We start from the raw sequence: 17210 nt of genomic DNA, 5'->3' as shown, positions 1-17210 counted from the left end.
CTTTCACGTTTTTTTTTTTTATATCACCCCAAATTCACCATCCAGAATGAACACAACAACAGTCAATGTGGCATGTTTCTACATGATATTTGAAATTTTTTTTGGTAAGTATCTTAACACTAATGCCATCAGCAAAATGACTACATTTATTTTTTGCCGCATTAACAAATCTGAACTGATGATTGCAGATTATTAGGTAGAAGTCTGACTGGACCCACCACTTTATCTTGCTGTGCAGGGCTATTTTATATATATATATATATATATATATATATATAAAAAATAGCCCTAAAAAATAGTTACTTCACAGTGAGCCTGATAACCATGTAAATAACCGTGTTATTTAAGCAGAGAATAATGTATTTGTGAACAGACTATGTCAGTTCACCTGGATAGAACTAGGCGGGAAAGGGCCAAAACGTTTTCTTTGCATTTTTGTTGCTCTAATTAGAGGCTTTTCGCGCAATGTTCCATTTTTGTTCCATGTTGAAGGTGACAGAAACTGAACTCTATCACGGTCACATCCAAAATGGAACACTGCAATGATTTTGTAAAAACTATACATAAGTGATGTGTAGGAATTTATTTCAAAAAGAAATTTCCCTTTAATTAAATGCAGTCACCAATTATAGCATCAAGTTTTGTGTTATCCAGTTGTGCTTTTGATTCCACGTCTTTGTGTGCCTCTGACTGTCTCCCCGTCAAACTTGAATGCGACAGTGTTTCCCTGCCATAGACAAGCACAGCAAGGTCCCCGATGTACACTGACGGATTTGCCGTCCGCAGAGTTAAGCTTTCGTCTAGGGACTTCAACATCAGAGCCTGGCAGAAGACACACCTGCAAAACAATTGATGGAACAGTTAGTTTGAAAGTGGTCACACATTGTTACACACTTAAGTAATGACAAAATAATGATACACATTCCCCGGGAAATCTGTGCATGTATATTAACTAAGACATTATCCGCCAAATGCCTCTCACATTTCCCAATGAAACGACTAATATGGGGTGCAAAATGCTACTTTGCCATTCAAGGGCCAGCCTGGCCACACTGCTCTGTAGTATCTCCATCCACATTAATCGTGTCATTAGGAAATGTGGGAATGCCTCCCAGATTTCCTGTTTGGATAGGGAATATGCATCCTATCCAGTTAACATGCACATTCACCACGGCTGAATATGCAGATTTTCCAGGTTGGAAACACATGGCCCACTGCCCATAACATACCCATATGTGGTACTTACCATATCATTAGACAACACTTGAGGAGAAACACGTGCAGAAACTGGTGAGTCCACAGATGTTGTGGATGTTGACCAATTGGATGCAGAAGTTGAGGTTTGAAATGTGACATTTTAAATTACTTCAGGAAGCTCTGTTAAGAGAATGAACAAAATCAGTTAAAACACTTCTACGTCATCCTCCATTACTGGTAACCTGCTGGACTGATGGATGCTTGGGGAATGCAGGTAGTGGGTTAATGGGGTTTATTACATTTTGGAAAGGAAAGAGGATGATGTCACCAAAGTCATCAGGGTTCATCCTCTAGCCAGCGTGTTTTTGTGTTTTCCAAATTTAAACGCAATCATTAAAATAGATTTTGAGATATGATGTCTTGAAGTTAAGTATTGACGGACAGCTGGACCAACCGAAATTGCCCATCTTAAGCTCTGCTTTCCAGTATATATACACACATATACACACACACACATATATATATATATATATATATATATTGAGATGTTGCCTACACAAAGGCAGAATAATTGTTTAATTGCTTAAAAGTCATAAAATTAACTCTCATGGCATCTGATATTTCTTTAACATTGCCTTCTTTCAGCCTCTTGTTCTCTCTTTTAAGCTCCTTTATTTTCTGCTGTGCCTTACTCCAGTTACTGGGCAGTAGGTCCTCATCTGATGACTCCTCCTTTTTGGTATTTGGCTACACCAAAACACAATGATCAGAAAAAAAATGAAACAAGATGAAATAGTGCAGTGCTTAAAGGTGCAGTGTTTTATTTTGAGTGGTCTATTAACAGAATTTGAATATAGTACACAAAACTGTTTTCATTAGTGTAAAATTACCAGTAAATTACGAATTGTTGTGTTTTCATTAGCTGAAAATGAGCCCTTCAAATCCACATAGGAGCAGGTCCTCCTCCAACAGTGCAGAGCCGCCATGTTTTTACTGTAGCCCAGAACAGACAAACCAAACAGTAGGTGTAGAGAGCGCCTTTTGCACTTTTACAGTGAAGCAGAAGCTTAAATTTGTGCACTATAGCACTGGCTGGAAGACACAGCAAGAAGAAGAAGCGCTCTACATAAAACTGCAGGTAGAATATTTTAACAGCTTAAATCTCTTTATTCAAAAGTACTGCCAACATTAAAGCTATGAGGCCGAATTTAGCTTTTTCGCCAGCTTCTTGTTAGAATTTTCCCATTTTACCTTAAATAGCACAGCAATTATTGTTGTAACGCCTCAGGCACCAGAACGTAACTGCAACACCATTTATGGCGATACAAGAAAACTTGAACAAGATGCTGGTGAATGCCAGGTTGGTTACAATTTGCAACCTCACTGCTAGGGGTACAACCTGCTCCTTTAAACTCAAAAAACTATAAAATTTGTAAATATTCAAAATAATTTACCTCTAAAGATGCTTGCTTTGCCATCAACTCCTTCTTCAGGCCTTTAATTATTTGGTCTGCTGCTTATTTTGGGGTACAGGTTGCCTTTTTGCTCTTTTGCTGTCAAAATGATACATTTTTTTTTTCAATAGCAGGGATGTGCAATAGTACTGATTCTAATAAGTATTTGGTAGTTACTAGAATCAACTGGACCACAGATAGTTCTGACCTATCCATAATTTACCGCAATAATCAGAAATCAATATTTTAAGTTTGACAACTGTGCAATCTGCCAATTATTTTATTTAACTATCCACTTTCTGTCTCCCCAGTGCTACCTGAATATTTAGTGTACATGCCTATCCATCAGGCTAACAAAGACTCAGCAAAAGGCCATTACATAGCATTTGTCAAAATTTACGGCCCTGATAATGACACAAAAATATTGTTCAATGACCAATACAGGATTTACAAAAACAATAAGAACTTTTTTTAAATGATTAATTTTTTTTTTTTTTTTAAATACAGCCTAGGGATTACCTAAGTAAAAATTCTTGGGCCAAAACATGTAAATGAGGAGACACTCCACCAAGTACTCAAATGGGAACCACAACAGCCATCATGGTGATAGCTAAAAACCTTAAGGTTTAAAAGGTTTTGATGATGCACCCCATCTATTAATTTCAGATAAGACAAATGTGTCTTTGTCAGAAATGTTGAAATACTTCCATACCACTGACATGATGGCTGGGATTATGATAAGCAATTAAAATCAAACAACATCTACAAACTATTATAGCTGTCATAAAGCATCTATCACAAAGTAATCATAACAGTGAAAAAACACGAGAGGCAACACAGAAATGGCATTACTTTTAAATAGTGATGTAAACAGGCCAAACTGAGATGCAAGCCCTTCATTACATGGTTCTGATGACATTTGATTTCTTTACTGAAAAAACAGTCAACAGGGATTTGCTTTTCAAGATGTTTGACAGTGATTACATTTAATGTTGCACAATTCTCTCCTGCTCTTAAGGGGAATTAAGTGACAAGTTGTTGCAAATATGGAGTAACGCAAATTTTCTGGTGAAGAGACCAAGTGAGGTCAGAGCAACAGAAAGGAAGGTTTTGTTTTTCAGTTTTCCACACATCAATAAAGAATAATGAGAAAGTAATGTGTCACGTCTGTATTGTAATGCATATTTTTTTTGCTAGAATCACTTAAGAGGTGACACAGAATCCTCTGCATACTGTTCTTTAACTGTGTGAATGTAATTACCTGTTTTGTTGGCCTTTCATGTCCTTCATCCACCTACTGTTTGGCTTGGTCTTCCTCTTGAGTGTTTGGTTCCAGATATCTACACCCTTTATGAATTCCTCCCTCTTCTGGCAGAGGTCACTGTAGTTGTGAAAAAGTTGGGCACAATGACCGAAATAAAATGCTGACTGGGTCCTCAGGGTATATGGGCCTTTGAGCACTCCCTAACAGACTTGCTGGTAACATAAGGCATGACACTTGAGGCAAAGCAATGTTTTTTCATGCACTGGTCTATTTTGAGATTTTGGGGTTTTTTGCTTCTACAACATGTAAATAACCACAATACACGTTTAAGTGTTTATTTCACTACACTTTGTCTATTTGAGTCTGTACATTTCAATTACAATGCATCCTAAAAGGTCGTTTTCTCAAAATGAGTTTTCCCTCTTACACTGAGCCAGAAACCTCCACTTCAGTAGCACTGACATACACCGAATCTTCCCGTTTCATTCCTACTTTTTATTCCTTCATATATTCTGAAGGTTTTTAAAGAGGGGTTTACTCATATATCATTTATAGTCTCATTTATATAACATTTTATTTCTAAAAACATGGTGAAAATGGATTTTTATGGCTGTTATTTTCTGACGTAGTGATTATACTCAAAATCCCCGTTGTAAAAACCTGCGGTTGTGTACATATTTAAAACATATACATCTTTATACACTCATTGAGACAATTTGACAATTTTGGATATTCGGCTTTGAAGAAAAACACGTTTATTTCAGGTGTGCACCTAGTTAGTTAACGCTAACTTGGCTAGCTAGCTAGCTTAGCTGTCTGAAGTCTGCTGCCTAGTTGCTACACACAGTCGATAACCGTCAATCTATCACAAGGAGGTCAAAACTAGAAGCTAGCTAGCATAAGAAGATCAAAAAGACTTGCTGTACATGAAATTTACTAAATCCAGTAACGTTAACACAATCAAGCTGGGAATGTTAGCTAGCTAATGTAGTTAGTGAAACTGTTAAGATGCATGGAGCACCAAGCACTAGCTAGCTATGTGACTAGACCAGCTTGCTAACTACATTAGCTACTGACCTCCACATAGCTAACGTTAGCTGGTTAGTAAACATAATCTCGAAGCGTAACAAATTGGGGATAAAAACTTCACAACTGGCAAAAACCGACGCACAATCTCCGATATGTAGCGTTAGCTAACTTATATTGTTAAGATATATTTGATAATTTGCCCGTCCAAACTAAAACGCAACCCCGGGGCCTCCCCGGAGGCTAAAACGAGGCTAGCAGCGTTTCAAAAGGGGGCTCGGAAACTCCGGAGTGATATAGGTTAAAACGCCAGTAAACGAAGCTCGCAAAAGTGATGCGTTTTAAAACTAAAACGTATTAATGTCGACATAGCCAAAGTCAATCGCTAGCGAACTTATACTTACTTACCACTGAGCATTAAAACCTTTGCAGGAAAAAAGCCTGGACCATCTTTCTTCTTTCTGCCTTTGTCCCACATTTATCCACCCATCCTCATCATCGAGTCTGGGGCACTGTGTGATCATTTGTGAAGATGTAGGTTACACTGCTGGTCTTCAACACTCATCCAGTCAAATTTTCCGACTTCCACGGTCGTGTCCTTGAAATAATATATGTCAAATGCCATTGTGATGGATAAATATTATCACTGACAATGACGTTTAGCTTTCCTTATTGTTCGTATATGTAAACCGGTGCCCCTCAACCCCACCAAAGCTTAACGGTCAAAGGTGAAATGCGCGCGCGCACACACAATTCAAATGGCCTGCTATCGCGAGAGGTGCGTGACCGCGTCGAAAAGGAGTTCAGGATTCGATAGTTGTGGAGGACGCGGGAGATCACTCCGATCCAGCTGCTCTCGGTCCCGTTTGTCGTTCAAAAGATACTTGGAGAGCGACACGGAAAGAATTCCAAGGAGAACCAAGTTCAGATGGGATGCAAAAGTGAGTAACTTTGGTAACACATAGGATGCACAGAAATAACTGTTCACTACACCAAGACTTAGGACTACTTTTATTTCTGTTCAAAGTCAGATTAACACAGACAGGCAACTGTAACTTGTAACGTGCTCGCCTGTCAGAACTTTGCTTCTTGTTATAATGCTTTATTTTATGTGTATCGCGGTGCATCATAATGAGAAATCACTACAAACAGCACAGCACAATAGCTATATTACTAAAATATATCTGTGTGTCTCTTTTTCTATAAATATAGAGAAGCCAAGAAGATGACTGGTTACATGCAAATACTAAAGATGATGAAGACAGTTTGCTAAATGTGGTCAGTATGAGAGATGCTTATTGGAGGCTGACACAAGGGCTGCAACTAATGATTTATATTGTATTAGTGTATTATTTACACTTATTTATAGTTGTTTTATTCATTAAATATACACCTGGTAATAAGCAGACATTAAAAATACTACACACATACATTTAGAGAGCTGTAATAAAGTAAAATATGTTTTTTGAGATGCACTATGTGTGATGCACAACATAATTTGGATGCATCTGCAAAGTGTTCTTAATATTTATTCAGTAATATTAACCTCGGGGAAAAAAATTACTGCCTTTTTATTTCTTGACACTGCCTCTTACCCTTTCCGTCTTTCCTTGTCTACAAGTACAACTACGATAAACATGATCCAAGAAATACTGGAGATGACAGGAGGAACGCTTCCAACAGTGAAGATGAAATAAATGAACTGGGCAATGAAGACTTAGAGAAGGATGTTGAAGAGGTATTTACATATTACACCTACTGTGGCAGTACTATGTCAGCATTTTTTACTTTCTTGCTTGACCATTCTTATTCACGTTGCTAATGGATGTTTATTAAAAATGTATTTGTGTAAATATCTCATGAAAGCACCATTTGTCCTCCTTACAGTATCATCACAATATCGATGCTGAGGTATTCACTCAGACATTGTGATACTTAATTTTGTGCATATCGCCCAGGCCTCATAGAGAGCATTATTCATCTTATTACAACAGTAAATTACTCATGTTCTTTGATACTGTACTATATATTTTTTATGTACATTTGTCCTCAAATCAAATAAACTTTTACCTTATTTTTACTGTTTCACTTATCACAATTTCCTGCATGTAAACAGTGTCTGACACCCTTTAGTGATTAACAGTTTAATCCAAACATCCAAACAAAGTCTATTAAGTGTGGTTCAAGAAAAACCTGCTATTTTTTAAATGTTCCTTGACATGTCACCATTCACATTTTTCCCTTGTTAACCTTTAGAACGACAGTGAGGATGACCGAATAAGCACAGAAGATGACATGAGTAATGCATCTAACAGTGAAGACGATGATCATGAAGTGGACAGTGGAAACTCCTCCACAACTAGTCTGTTGGGGACTGACATAATACAGGTAAATACACAATTGCAGTTTGTCTACTGGCATTGTTATTTTATCCAACTCATTGCTCCAAGACAACAAATCAGAAAATATGCAGGGCCAATTGCATAAAATTTGGTGAGCACATTCATGCTCCTCTGAGGATGACCCTGTCAAGTGTGTTGAACCTACAGTACTGTGAAAAAGTATTTGCCCCCTTCCCAATTTCTTCTATTTTTTCTTATTTGTCACACTTGAAAGCATGGGCCAGAATTCCTCCACAGTGATGTAAAAGACTCGTCGCAAGTTATCACAAGTGTTTGGTTACAGTTATTGCTGCCAAGAGTGGCAAAACTGGTTATTAGGCTTGGGGTGGGTAACTTTTTCACATGGGCGATATAGGTTTTGAATAAATCTTTAACTTCAGTAAATGGAATGATCATTTAAAAGCTGAGTTTTGTGCTTACTTGTGTTGTCTTTATCTTACATTAAAATTTGTTGGATGATCAGAAATATTTAAATGTGATCTGTATGTACAGCAAAATAGAAGAATTTGAGTGGGGGCAAATACTTTTTCACAGCGCTCTATGACCTTAAGTCCAGCGCTGTCCTCACGCCAAAATGTCAGAATTTGTCAGATATTACATGTAGTTAGTGGATTGCAGTGGTATTTGCATTTTACTCCCTACAGAAAGATTCCACTATATTGTGACCAAATAACAGACTCCATTCTCCCACTACTCACTTTCTCCCTACATGCACCAAGCCAGGGGCAGCAGAGGGCCTGCACAAGTTCACTGATATTCTGCCATTCATTCAGTTTTTCATTCTCTTTTCTTTGTGAACCTTTAGAGCGACAATGAAGACGACCAAACAAACACAGAAGATAACATGAGTAATGCATCCAACAGTGAAGACGAAGAAGATGAAATGGACAAAGAAAACTGCACAACTAGCCTGTTTGGTGCTGACATTCAAGAGGTAAATACATAATTATACATCACACAGTTTTTTACCTTGGATTAAATAAATACCTATCCTTTTAATTCATTTATATTCTTTCAAGTCATCTTTTTCCCTTGTTAACCTGTAGAACGAGGAAGACCTGTCAGATTCTAAAGGGAGCATGCTTGATGCTACCAGGAGTGAAGCTGGAAACGATGTGGATAGTGAAGACTTGATGGAGGGCAATACTGGTGGAGAAAACACATCTGAATTTTCAGGGGTATGTAGTAAATGGTTCAGTGACATGGTGGTAGGAGTTAAGTGTAATAGTTCATGTAAAGAAGACCATTACATTAAATGAGCGCATTCGTAGACAATATAAAATAGCCATGTAGAAGTTGTTTACCTCAGCAGACATAGATATGTGCTGTGCCTAGATCACCTGGGGGAACCACAGTGCATTGCCTAGCAAACATTTTTTTAGAGTTTTGTCCTTACATAATGCTTTATTGCGTTGTTGTGGGAGGTGGAGTTGAAGAAGCAGGTAGTAGTGAAGAGTTTTCTGAATATCAGACTATTTCAAAAAGCATCTGTAAACATGGAATTCAGTTTCTCTACCAAACTCCTAAAATTCTGAATTTTTGTTAACAAGTCAAACAAAAGTCATGGATTACATTTTGCTGTACAGCAATGTGGTATCACTCCTGCACTGTTTGGGCACATGTAGGGAGTAGATAATAGCTTGTTTAAAGCGGAACTGAAGTGTGGTAGCGTCTTGGGTTGTGTAGTTACCTGGATACAATATGAGCCCAGGAGAGCACAAACAAAGTAATAAGGATATTTTGTCACTATTAGGACTCATAGCGTGCCTGGGTAATTGCATAACCCAAGACTCCAAAGTTAAACGCATGGGTACACATACACTTAGCTACTCTTTCTTTTGGATTTGCATCTTTGTAGAATATGATGAAAATATCATTAATTTTGTGATAACCCAGAGCAAGTATTTCTAGAAAATTACATTTTGTAAAAAAACAACATATTGGACTGATATTCCTGCTTCGTTCTGCAGCGGCTCACGTTTTTACATCTTTGGGTTCTGTCTCTTTCTCTCTCCAGGTTAGTGAAGATAGAGCAGATACTGGTGACACGGCCTTGTATCCTGGTGCACCTCTTTCAAAAGGAGAAAGTGTACTGATGCTGATGTCCTGTCTGCTACAACATAATTTAACTGGTGAAGCACTTACTCACTTACTGGAAATGTTTAACATAATGTTTCCAGGTCTTATCCCATCTTTGTTTAAAATACCTTGGCATTAGAGCAGACTGTCCCTCTCAATGTGACTCTTGTAAAGGGCCATCTTCTTTAATGAAGGAGTCACTCGGCAACTGTGGTTTGATACAGGAAACAGTAAAGCCCCCTGGTACCTTGGCAAACAGATTAAAGAGGTTGATTTGCGACTAAAAATAAAACCTCTCGTTGAGATAACTAGGACACCAAGGTCAATGAGTGAAAGGAAGTTCTGGAAAGCTTCAGAGTGGCGAGCATTTCTTCTCTTTTATGCTCTGCCTGTCTTGAAAGGCATACTCCCTGCCAGATTTTGGAATCATTTGTTCCTTTTGGTGTTGGGCGTATATACATTACTGCAGGATAAGATCAAGACTAGAAGCATCTTGATGTCAGAACTGGCTCTTAACAAATTTGTCATTGAATTTCAAAGACTGTATGGGAAACACCACATGACTTTCAACATACACTTACTTACACACATCAAGTTTCAAGTTTCAAGTTTATTTGTCATATGCACAACATGTCAGCACATTTATGCATCGAAATGCTTGTGGTGAGGCTCAGACAAACACTCTACAGAAAGTAAATAAGTAAAAATAAAATTACAAGAAAAACTAACTGAAATATATTAAATATACACAAAATATAGAGAAAATACAGATAAAAATATACACAAATATAGAGAAATATACACAAAATATAGAGGCAATATACATTTTAAAGTGACTTAAGTGACTGTGTTATTGTTCTTTAAAGTGGCTTAGTGTTAAAGTATTATTGTCCATAGCAGAGATGATATGATATAATAACAATACTGACAAAGTGACTGAGTGAAATGGTAATTGGTGAAGGACCCACAGCTTCACAGCTTGTTCAGAAGCCTGACAGCCTGTGTGTAGAAACTGTTCATTAACCGGGTTGTCCTAGCCTGTATGCTACGAAATCTCCTGCCTGATGGCAGGGTGGTGAACAGGCTGTGTGCTGGGTGGCTGCTGTCTGACCGGATCTTTTTGGTCTTCCTGAGGCAGCGGGACTGGTAGATGTCCTGTAAGGCTGGTAGTCTGTTGCCTTTGATGGCTTCTGCCATCCTCCCCACTCCTTTAAGGGCCTTGCGGTCACAGGCAGTGCAGCTGCTGTACCAGACAGTGATGCAGCCCGTGAGGATGCTTTCTGTGGTGCATCTGTAGAAGTTGGTGAGGATCTGAGGAGGCAGACCAAACTTCCTGAGCAGGAAGAAGAGACGCTGACGGGCAGATCTCATGATAGTGTTGGTGTGGAGGGACCAGGTGAGGTCATCAGTGAGGTGTATGCCGAGAAACTTGACACTGCTGACTCTCTCTACTTCGGCTCCATTGATGAACAGGGGAGAGTGACCACCCCTCCGCCGCTTCCTGTAGTCCACGATCATCTCCTTTGTTTTGCTGATGTTGAGACAGAGATTGCTGTCATGACACCACTCTGACAGAGCGCTGACCTCTGTAGGCTGTTTCATCTCCATCAGTGATGAGGCCTAGGATGGTAGTGTCATCAGCAAACTTGAAGATGATGTTAGACGTGTGTTTGGCTACACAGTCATATGTATACAGGGAGTACAGGAGGGGGCTGAGCACACATCCCTGGGGAGCCCCTGTGCTCAGAGTCAAACCCAAGTCTGTGAGCTTAGGAATGAGTTTGGCAGGGAAGATTGTGTTGAATGCTGAGCTGTAATCTATGAACAGCATTCTTACATATGTGTTCTTTCTGTCCAGGTGTGTGAGAGCAGTGTGTATTGTTAGTGCAATGGCGTCGTCTGTGGATCACACAAAGCGTGAAACTTTGTGGGCCATTATGGGCTACGCCAGCCTTTGCATTTGAATCCAATATGGGCACTCTACAGAAGTATTTTCATGGAACACAGTACATCCCTTCACAGATAGCTAGAAAATTTCTGTTGTGGAGAGAATTGCCAGAAAAGGCCAAACATACTATCACAAGTGCAAAGGTTCAGTCATTTGTTGAAGAGCTTTATTTTAATAAGCGAAGAACAGAAAAATGTGAAGTACTAAATGAAAATGTGAAGGGTTTTGGGCATCCTCAGTTGCAAGAAAATATCACAACTTCATATAGGCTTGCCGTTGCCGAGTTATGTGGAAATCTAAGTAACTGCTTCTGGTCTTACAACCGGTTTTTGGTTGATGGAGTTTTGTATCACAGTCAAAAATATGACAGACTAAAGAAAAGATACAACAGTTCTGTATACTTGAAAGATGGTACATTGTGTTTAATTAATGACTTCGTCATTTTCAAACAAATGTGTGCACATCAAAGGCCTGCATATTGTGCATGTACCAAACATTGCTGTGTTTTAGTTGAGGTACTTGCTAAATCTAGCAGGCCTTTGTGTAAAGACTTACAAATAAATGTACAGAGTACTTTCATACATGAGGTGAGGAAGACTGGAAACATCAGTGCCATATGGCCAGATATGATCACATTGAAATGTGTTGTTGTTGAAACAGTTGACAGATTGTACATTACACCTTTGCCAAATCGACATGAGCGGGACTAAAAGAGCAGTCATGGGCCATATCATAAGTCAAACATTGTAGCCAGCGATTTATGTATTACTTAAAGAGAATTGCTCCTTTTTCTGTATGACGTGATATTTTGTGATGAGATTAAATACAAATAAATCATGTCAAAAACTGAAAAATGACATGCATGGAGATATGTTGTTCCGACAGCCTCAGTCAGTATGAATTAAGCCTGTTACAATACACACCTTGGAAGAGTATTGTCAATAAAATCAGCCAAATGTTTATCTGTTTCTGTATTGGTTTGTGTTGGTTAATAACACTGTTCAGTTCCAAAATACAAGCCAAGTATATTTTATTAGGCAAGAACACATAACTATACTATTCTTAAGTATATTTCAATCAAAAGATTAAGTACAAGTATAGGCCAAATGTACTAAAACTTTTCAGTATACTTGTCAGTAAAAGCCAAGTATACTTAGGTATGATTGTGTTTAGTATATCACTAATAAGTACGTAAAAACTGAAAGCATACTCATTTATTTTTAGTTTAAAAGAAATATACTAATAGCACAGTTTAATAAACTTCTTTTTTGTAAGGGTGGGCCCAAGCTCATTTAAAATAGACTGAGGGGAAGTGGAAAAGTGTCTTGTGGTCTGACAAATCAACATTTGAAATTCTTTTTGGAAATCATGGACACTGTGTCCTCTGGGCTGAAGACCACTCAGCTTGTTATCAGTGCACAGTTCAAAAGCCAGTATTCACGAAGGTATAGGGGCGCACTAGTTCACATGACATGGGTGACATACGCATCTGTGAAGGCACCATCAATTCTTAATGATATATACATGTTTTGGCAACATATGCTCCCATCCAGACAACGTCTTTTTCAGGGAAGGGCTTGTTTATTTCATCAAGACAACGTCTAACCACATTCTGCATGTATTACAACAGCATGGCTGGGTCTGGGTGCTAAACTGACCTGCCTGCAGTCCAGACCTGTCACCACTAAAAACATTTGGCACATTATAAAATGAAAAATACGACAAAGGAGAAGCCGAACTGTTGAGCAGCTGAAATCCTATATCAAACAAGAATGGGAAAACATGTCACCCTTTTAAAACTACACCAATTGTACTGTAGTTCTTCTCAGTTCCTAAACGCTTACAGAGTTTGTTAAAAGAAGAGAGGATGAAACACAGTGGTAAACGTGCCCCGTCCCAGCTTTTTTGGACTGTGTTGTTGGCATCAAATTCAAAATGGGCATATATTTTTCAAAAAACAATAACATTTCTCAGTTTCCACATTTGTTTTGTTGTCTTTGTTCTACCTTCAATGAAATATAGAGTTTAAATGATTTGCACATCATTGAATTTTGTTTTTATTTACATTTTTCACAGCATCCCAACTTTTTTGGAAATGGGGTTGTAAATGTTCATTACAATAATAAAAAGTTTTGTACAGTGTAGCTGGGTTTTCTGTCACTGTGGACTGCAGGGCACAGTAGTAGAGTGCAGAGTTTGATACTGCAGCAGAGGAGATCAACAGATCCACACGCTTGTTGTTTATATCCACTTCAGCAGACATACGAGGAGGAAGAGCGTAAATGCACAAGAGAAACTCTGGCCTTGATCTGGGAAACTGACAATGCCACTGAATAGCATCACCAAAAATACTGGTACTGTAGTTACAGGAGAAAGCAACATTATCACCCTCTGTAATAACCATTTCTCCTGCAAGTGGCTGAATTGTCTGTGCTGATGAGTCTCCTGGAAATAGAAACATAATTGAAGAAGATAAAGCATTAGGATCTTGCACACAACATTTAAATAAATCTGATATTAAATTATGATTTTCTATTTCAGATTTCTTGTTATTTCTCACAACAGTTTGGAAATATATGTCATTAAAACTGTCTTACCTAAAAGCAGTGCTAGGAGAGAAAGGATGGAGAGCAGCATGTTGATAGAGATGTGAAGTGACTGAGAGCAGAGTCAGAGCTGAATGGGATTAGTGTAGCTCTGCTGAGATACACAGCTCCACCCATAATGCAGCTGATATGCTTAATCACAGTGTACTGCTGTCATGCTCTTTTTTTTGTAGCTCGTGATCATTTTTATCTTTTTGTTTGAATATGTATCTGATGTTCCATATTTTCATATTATAAATACTGCTTAAGGAACAATGTCTTAGTAGTACAACTCTGACATGTCTTACTGTCTTAATGGTCTGAATCTGACATATTAAAAACAGAATAATTGCCTATTTGGAAATTGTATTTCCTCATTGTCACACTCCAGCTCTGCCACAGCTAAAATCTGTTTGCAAGCCTGTTTGCAGTTGGATTTTTACTGTCAGTGAGGCACTGGTGTCAATCAGGGTAGAACATCAGGAGGGATATTTCAGGGCAGAGTGTGTGGATGGAAGTTAAAGTCTAAACTTTGGAAGTGCTGGTGCTTTACTGGACACCTGTTTATAGTACAGAGGTAGCAAAATACATTCATTCAAGTGTGCTATTAGTAAACTTCTTTTAAACTGAAATTTGTGAGTATGCTTTCAGATGACTTTTTTATGTACTTATCAGAGATATACTGAACAAAGTTATACTCAAGTACACTTGGTTCTTACTGACAAGTATACAGAAAAATAATACTACTTAATGTTGTGTTCTTGCCTTAGACATAAAGTTTAAGTAATTGGCTTGTTTAACAGTTAAAGCTATATTTCAAGTATAAACTAATACCTAAATCACAACCTAGTAGTATACTAGTAGTATACTATTAGTATTATGTTAAGTTCACTTAAAGGATACCTACAAGTATTCTTGCAATTGAAAAACTATTAAACTAATTTTCTGAGAGTATGTTATTTAATTTCTTACATAAATAGAAGTACTATTTCATTTTTGCTAAACAAAAAAAGAACTGTTTGTGTCACATCACTTCACTATCAATAGGCAGAAACTTTATCATCATATGAAAATAGGCAGAACTGCACCATTTGCAGTTGACTAAGACTATCTATCTATCTATCTATCTATCTATATACTATATACTAATTTATCTATTTGTAAAGCATTGAGATATACCCACATACATTTACAAATTTGTATTATAAGCAGCAATTTATTAAAACTGTACACTATGAAAGACCACTTTTTAAGAGTGTGAGATCTTAACCATTTAAACTCTAGACTTAATTTTCAGTAACTGCAAAGAATTATCCTGTGAGTAAAACTCATAGAAATTATGTAAGTGAGGAACTGAAATGTATGTTTTTTCAGGTACTTAATGTGAGCAAAAATTTCACTGTATGGTTTTGTAAATTTAATGTCTTGGCAAACTCTTAATGGGCCTCACCTATTCACCAATTTCTTCATATGTTTTTTCTTAAATTTATTCTTGAGAAAGGTCCCAAGAAAAAAAGCTACTTCAGATTCATGATGTGTTTTTAAACCGCAGAAATGTTCTCACTTTTGTGCTCTTGAGTGTGTGCAGATTCTGGTCTTACCTAAGAACAAATTCCACATGAAAGAAAACTTCGGAATCTTTGGAAAAACTGCATAACCAGGTTTTAAGAAGAAATTTCTTTGTAAGAATGGTTGGTGAATGAGGCCCAGTGTTAGCAAAGAAAGCATTATTTAAAATAGATGTTTGTCAGATGTATTCAGTAAGTTTTTGTACAGTGTGGTTGGTTTTCCTGTCACTGTGGTCACCAGTGCGCAGTAGTAGAGAGCAGAATCTGTCTTTGCAGGGTTGTAATTTTCCAGATCCAGACGTTTTAGTTCTTTTTGAACTGTTATTCTCTGTCCATCATTGTGATGCCCAATATTCTCAAAGGCTTGTGAAAAGCCTTCTGATGCAGAGTTTGAGTACTGCTTGTATCACAGGAAAGCTAGTATGTTGTTTCCACTGTAATTACAGGACATTTCTGCAACATAACTGTCTTCCAAAACATGCATCTTGGCAGAAAAGGGTGTGTTTTCATATAAGAAAACATCTCCTGAAACAACATACAATAAATTATTACATTTATCCATTTTCATGATGTGAACATGGTATTAATAGTATCTGTGTATAAAAAATAATAATTAACATAGTGACAAAAGCTTGTTTCATTATTTCCTTATGCTTTATTATTTTGTTTGATTTTTGTTATAATTTCTATTGTTTTTAATACATGGTGTGATCTACACAGAGTGCTGCTCTTAGTGTATTTTTTTGCCAAGTCCAACTCGTTTATTTTGCAATCTATGGTGTTATGGAAAACAATCACATTCACATGCATGTTAAAGAGAAATTAAAATGTCTTGAGACAAAACAAAACACAACAAATAAATTAATTAAAATTTAAATAAATTATTGATAAATTGTTTTAGACTTTTTATTTTCATTTGTCATTTGTTCTATGGGCATGACACAGTGCTGCTGCCCTTTAACAACATTTCTATTGTCTCATTTCTAGTCTGATTATAGCAAACCTATAATGAAATAACTCTAAATTTAAATTATAAAGAAACTACTAAGTTTAGATATACTTTAATTATAAAAAGAAAATAGAAATCACACAAAATGTAATGTCTTACCAAATTTGGAGAAAACTGTAAAAATTAAGAGAGGTAACATCCTGAGTTCTTTGGCATAAGAGATACAGTTGAAGTCATTGCTGTCTTCCTGAGTTACTTTAACCACATACTCCACCCATTAAGAGTACAGTTTGCATACAGGCTTATGTCAGCTCTCATATATTAACTCAACTCTCATGACCTCCTTTTATGCTCTGTTTCAAACACATATTAACAAATCCATGTATCATACAGACTAAACACACAGTTCTCCAACAGAAACAAGTATAAGGTTTAGCAGAAACAAAAGATGCTTCCTGTAGTCACAGTCTGCTGAATATCAAGCTTCAGATCTTTAAATGACAGAAATATGGTGTCTCATATTGAAGAACATATTTTGTGGAGTGTTTAGGTTTATATGCACTGAGGTGACTACATTAAATGAGATACAGTAAATTAATTTAATAATGTATACATGAACATTTCTTAATATGTTTAAACTGTTTTAAAATGTGCCCAATTTCTACTGTTTCCTGCACCAACATACCTGATCCAGCTATGAAGAGCTTGATGATTACCTGATGAGCTGGATCAGGTGTG

At 37.2% G+C, this 17210-nt stretch overlaps 1 long non-coding RNA gene across 2 annotated transcripts; it reads right to left on the bottom strand.

Annotated features, from left to right (window-relative positions):
- Positions 1-5644, bottom strand: LOC118803943. 2 transcript variants are annotated; one of them, XR_005006945.1, is made up of 6 exons: positions 5350-5644; positions 3913-4032; positions 2652-2750; positions 1890-1944; positions 1247-1377; positions 1-838 (listed from the first exon to the last, which is right to left on the bottom strand). It is a non-coding gene; the product is annotated as an uncharacterized LOC118803943 (long non-coding RNA). The 2 variants fall into 2 exon arrangements; XR_005006946.1 differs by lacking the exon at positions 1890-1944.
- Between the last annotated feature and the right edge of the window lie 11566 nt (positions 5645-17210).

The sequence above is a fragment of the Colossoma macropomum genome, unplaced genomic scaffold (assembly GCF_904425465.1).
Source record: "Colossoma macropomum unplaced genomic scaffold, Colossoma_macropomum, whole genome shotgun sequence".
NCBI lineage: Eukaryota > Metazoa > Chordata > Actinopteri > Characiformes > Serrasalmidae > Colossoma > Colossoma macropomum.
The sequence above is the reverse complement of the archived record's forward strand: the minus strand, read 5'-3'. Positions and strand labels throughout refer to the sequence as shown.